Genomic DNA, 5,984 nt, shown 5'->3' with positions numbered 1-5,984 from the left:
CCAGCACCATAGGCAGAGGTTTAACCTCCTGTGCTACAGTGGGGCCAGTGACAATCCCGGTCTCCCATGTGGGTGGCAGGAGCACTATTACTGGAGCCATCGCCACTGCCTTCCCAAGGTCTGCACTGGCAGAAATTGGGGGTCAGAAGCCTGGAATCCAACCAGTTAACTTTGATGTGGAACCTAGTATCCTTTCCCCACCCTCTAGCCCCCAGCTTCCCCCGACCCCTAAGGCTTATTTATTTATTTGAAAGGCACAGAGAAGCATCAATCGTCCATCCTCTGGGTCATTCACCCAATGACTGCAACTGCCAGGGCTGTGCCAGGCTGAAGCCTGGAGCCTGAAACTCCAGGTCTCCCCGTGGGTGCAGGGGCCCAGGTACTCGGGCCATCTTCCGCTGCTTTCTCAGGTGCATTAGCAGGGAGCTGGATCGGAAGGGCAGTAGTTGGCAGTGCAGCAGCCAGGACTTGAACCAGCACTAGATCGGGATGCTGGCGCTGCAGGTGGTGGCTGTTCTGCTTTGTCGAAATGCCTGTCCCAAGGCGCCCACTATTTTAACCCATGTCTTTACCCTGCTAGGCAAAACAGCCACCCCTCAAAGTTTAGTTTAATCCTTTAAGGATGAAAGCCGCAGGATGAAGCCAATTTCAAGGACAATGTGCAGATGTGGGATTTTTAGAATGAGGAAGGGAGAAACAAAAAGAAGTGAGTCTGCAATAAAGTAGCTAAGTTGGCTACAAGTTGCCTGACAGGGCCTGTAAACCGTAACCCTTGTAGTTATGACCTTGGTAGAACTGAAAACTGCTATACCCACCTGGCAGAGGAGATAGCTTGATCACGAGAAGAAAGTCACTTCATAGATGTTACACACTTGTAAAATATTGGAGCTGTGATCAGCTGAACAAATAGGTAGGTAGGCTCATTAGACATGCTCTTAAAGGGGCCCGCGTTGTGGCGTAACGGGTCCAGCTGCCACTTGCTCTGCTGGTATCCATCGCGATTCCCGGCTGCTCCACCCGCTTCTGGTCCTGCTCCCTGCTAACGCACCTGGGAAAGCAGGGGAAGATGGCCCAAGTGCCTGGGCCCCTGCACCCCCGTGGGAGACCTGGATGGAGTTCTGGACTCCAGCTGTTTGTAGGCATCTGGGGAGTGAACCAGCAGATAGATCTCTGTCTCTCTGTCAATCAGTTCTCTTCACAGGATAGCAACGAACCTGCATTTTCCTTATTTATAAGTTTGAGTCATTTTCCTTAAATGTTTTTACTTTCTGTTCTCCAACCAACTGGAATGCATCGCTGTACTTCTTTTCTTTCTTTTGGGCTCTAAAATACCCTTTAAGTGCTTTTGAAAAAACTAGAGACAGGCCCTTGACCTCCAAACCTAGCGCAGGTTCCTCTTGAGAAGTGTGCCCGGCAGCCATGAGCTGGGGAGCAGCTTTGGCTCTCCCGGTCCCCTGGACACGCTCTGAGACAGCACTGCTCACAGCCTACTGCGTTGCTTATTTCTTTAAGATGCATTTATTTTATTTGAAAGGCAGAGTTCCAGAGAGAGAGAGAGAGAGAGAGAGAGAGAGAGAGAGAGAAGAGAGACAGAGACAGAGAGATCGGTCTTCCTCCTGCTGGTTCACTCCCCAGATGGCTGCAACAGCTGGCAAAGGGCCAGGCAGAAGCCAGGAGCTGGGAGTGTCTTCCGGGTCTCCCCCGTGGGTGTGCTGTGCCTGAGTGAGTGCTGACTGAGGAGCGCCACATACAGATAAATTTTAGAGACCTTCATTGCTGGTGGCTGACAGTGGGCTCATGCCCCCAAAGAACTCTCGACCCCGAAGCCCAAAGCAACAGGGTTTATAAAGGCAAAAACTGCAAAATCGGGAGGGGAAGACATGGTTGCTAGGATCAGGGAGGACTACTGGGGTCGAGCTAACCTAAAACCTATGCAACACTGGTATCAATTATAATCTTAAAAGTACCAGTTACAATCTTAACAGTTTCAATTACAATCTTGACATTAATCCAGCTCTCGGCTTAAATCCTATGTAGGACATAGATAAATTACATTTTTATCATTAACCCAGGTGCAGCCTATCCACTTCTAAGCTTGAGTGATCATGTTAGGGGGTTTCTATGCTTTGCCAAGTGTGACGTAGTAGACTGCTATTGTCTGAGAGTTTTAGATCACAGTTTCAGACCAGAGCCTCATGGTGGGAGGGGGTGCCTTTCCCAGAATGGAGTCTCAGGTGCTCCAAAATGGAGTCCCTGCTGTCAAGGTGTTATTTCAGGAGTCAGGGGCCCAGGGACTTGGGCGATCTTCCGCTGCTTTCCCAGGTGCATTAGCAGAGAGCTGGATCAGAAGTGGAACAGCCAGGACTCAAACTGGCACCCATATTTGACGCCAGCACGGCAGGTGGCGGCTTTACCCACTATGCCACAGTGCAGGCCCCGCCATGGGTTATTAGCAAGGGTCGTCCGCCCCGCTTTGCCCTGCCGTCTCACCATACCACAAGGTCCCCCACCACAGGGACAGTCCCCTGTCCTCAATGTCGAGCACAGTGCCTGGCACAAATGTTTGTAGGTCGAATGAAGAACCTGAGCGTTAGCCATTCAGAACAACTGTCCAGACACCTGTTCACGTTTGGTTGAGTCTCACCTTTTATTTTTTAAAGATCTACCTATCTACCTGAAAGAGTTACACAGATGTCGCTCCTCCTCTTCGCGGAGGAACGACACTAAACCCTGCGCTGTTCTTTCATCTGCTCGGCCCTTCCCGGGTTTGCTGTTGGTCCTTCCCGGGTTGGCTGCCAATCCTTCCACCTCTGTGGAAGGGTGGCTCCCCCTGCCACTTTCCCCACTTCCGCGGGGGAGCGGCACACCGCCGGCCGGCTCTCTCGGGGGCTGCTCAGATGTTATCCGGATGTTCCTGGTGCATGTTGTCTCTCTCCTCCTTTATAGTCCTCTTCCACCAATCCCAACTCTGCTACCCACATGCCGAGTACGCTGCTCTCCTCCAATCAGGAGCAGGATCAGCTCCTGCAGGTTATTGGTCGAACTGGAGGCAGTTGTGTAGAAGTTGTTTCCTCCTCTCCCAGCGCCATATTGTGGGAGAGCAGATGCATAGAATAAGTCTTAATTCCAGTAACTTAGTCTAGTCCGAGTTGCTCCCCACACACAGAGAGAAGATGACACACACGCACACACACACACACACACATAGCTCTTCCATCCGCTGGTTCACTCCCTAAATGGTCACAAAGGCTGGGGCTGGGCCAGGCCAAAGCCAGGAGTCAGGAACTTCTTCTGGATCTGCCACGTAGATGCAGGGGCCCAAGCACTTGGGCCATCATTCACTGCTTTCCCAGGCCATAGGAGAGAGATGGATTGGAAGTGGAGCAGCCAGGACTTGAACCGGTGCCCATATGGGATGCTGGCATCACAGGTGGTGGCTTGACCCACTGTGCCACAGCGCCGGCCCCAAGTCTCTCCTTTTTAAAAAGTTTTATTTGAAAGGCACAGGGGGAAAGAGAGATGGAGGAGAGAGGTCTTCCATCTGCTGGTTCACTCCCCAAATGGCTGTGACAGCCAGGGCTGGGCCAGGCTCATGTCTGGAGCTTGGAACCCAATGTGGGCCTCTCATGGGGTCGACGGGGCCCCAAATACTTGAGCCATCGCCTGCTGCCATCCAGAGCTGCCACGCAAGAGTAGGAAGCTGGATCGGAAGCAGAGCGGCTAGGACTCCAATCAGAGCGGCTAGGACTCCAATCAGAGCGGCTAGGACTCCAATCAGACGTTCGAGGTAGGGGCTGGGTGTCCTGCCGCCCCTCACCCACCCCTAGTGTCTGTTCTCACAGCTCAGTTCTGTTCTACGCATCTAGGAGCAGCCAGAGACTAACTTCAGAAGCAAACCTCTGATAGCCATCTTTCAGTTACTATGTGCTTGAATCATGCGTTTCTGGATAAAGTGGTGGAGTCCACATCCTTTCGTGGTTAGTGTTGCCTGGGGCAGGGAGGGGCCCGCTGGGAGGGTCAGGGTCAGGGCCAGGGCTTCTCCGTAGCAGAAGTCTCGGAACGCTGCTTGATTCCCGCATTCCATTGAGGAGCAAGCAGCATCCGGGGAGGCCCCCACATGCTCCCGAGCACCCGGAGCCTCGTTTCTCCAAATGAAAAGCGCTCCCGGACTTTGCGCCTTCCTAGCATCTGGTCGTGTTTCGCAGGGAGAAAGTGACGGCCACCCTCTATTGTCTGGTCACAGCGTGTCATTGGTGTCACTGTAGGATGAGCTCCTCAAGGGATTTCACACAGGGAAACAGGAAGTTACGTGGCTTTTGTGGCTTGTGTCCTGTGGGCCTCTGGCAAGTTTCCATTGACTTCCAAAACGGCAGCCCCCTAACTGAGCACCTAGTACACGCCGAGGGTCCCGTGCAAAGGCGGGCGGGGAGGGAGGCGAGAAGAGAGCTTTGCAAACCAGCTTCCCCTGAGGATGCTGCCCTCTGTATTTTTTTTTTTTTTTTTTATCTCGTGCACTTGAGCCACGGGACTGCTGCCACGCCTCTGCAGGCCGCCCCAGGCTTCCTAGACTGAATATTAATATCCGTAGGTAGTCATTGAGTATTTCTGCCACCCGGAATTCCGGGCCACGCCGGGGCAGGAGTCAGGTGGGTCCAGAATTTACGCTGCGCTGCCGAGCACACACGGTGATCTTGGCTGTAACGATTCTTCTCTGCTGGGAAGCTCTCGAGGGAAATGACCCCTCCTCCCCAGCAGCCCATCTGCTGCTGGGCTGCCGCTTCCTGTTGGCGTCAGCGGAGACTGACGCCACGGCCTTCCTGTGCCCGAATTCATCTCTGCGCGGGGTCACCCGGAGGTTAGCACGCCTTCCCGCTGCTGCTGGGGTTCTCCCGGGGGCTGGCCTCGCGGGAGGTCCCCCAGGGGCGGGGAGGGGAGGGAGGGGGTGGTGGGTTCTGCAGGCACTCTGGCCCCCATGCCCAGTTTCCTTTCGGTGTATTGCAAACCCCAGCTTCCTGGGTGCTGAGAGTAACAGGCGTGTGGGCGGAGAACTGAGGCAGGGTCTGGACCCAGAGGGTCCCGGGAGGGCGGGGCCGTTCTGGGACCCAAGTGTATTCCCTGCCTGGGTCAGAGTCTCCTCTCCGGGCTGCATGCACACTTCCTTCAAATATTTCTCCTACGTTGTTGAAACAGGGAGTACAATGTGATGGAAAGGAGCACGATTTTTTTTTTTTTAATCATTCAACAAATATTCCTAGTGTACCTGTGTGTGACCGTTCCAGCCTCGGGCCGTGCAGTAACACACAAAATGAAGACAAGTGTCTGCCCGGCGGAGCTGACATTCGAGGTGGTGGCAAGAACTAGTTCGATCACGCGCAAGCCGGCAGTTAGCGCACCGGAGGAGGGCGGGGCCGGCTGCTTAGGGAGGGTGGGGGTGAGACGTGATTGACAAGTGGCCCCTTGAGAAGGTGCGGCTGGGGCAGGAGCCTGCAGGGACACTTCCCATAAGAGGAAGAAAGCAACAGGGGTGGGGCAGAGGCGATGCAGGGGTGAAGCAGGGAAGCCGGACGAGGCTGCTGGAACCACGCAGCGTGGTAGGAACGGAGCCAGTGAGCCATGGTCGGACTCCGGGACGTCCCAAAGGTGCAGCCAGTGGGAGGCGAGTCGGTGAGGAGTCCAGGGTGCTGGCGCGCGAGGCTGGCTGGGTGCAGCGGATTGCATAGGCGGTGCAGTGTGGGTGCGGGAGAGGCGGAAGACGCGTCCCACTGGAGACGTGCTGGGATTGACGTTGCGTGCGTGGCCAAGGGAAAGGTTGCGTGTGCATAGGCGCCCAGGGCTCAGGAGCGAGGTCTGGCCTGCAGAGACCCATGCGGGAGACCTTGAGACCTCGTGACTGCAGGAATTCACCGAGGGGGGCCTGACACCCTCCCTCCAGCACTGAGGGTGCCAACAGGAGCAGATGGCAAAGACGGTGCCAGGGCTTGACC

The sequence above is a fragment of the Oryctolagus cuniculus genome, chromosome 7, assembly GCF_051225735.1.
Source record: "Oryctolagus cuniculus isolate XC-2025 breed Fujian yellow rabbit chromosome 7, ASM5122573v1, whole genome shotgun sequence".
In the NCBI taxonomy this organism is placed as follows: Eukaryota; Metazoa; Chordata; class Mammalia; order Lagomorpha; family Leporidae; genus Oryctolagus; species Oryctolagus cuniculus.
This window is presented reverse-complemented; position numbering follows the sequence as displayed.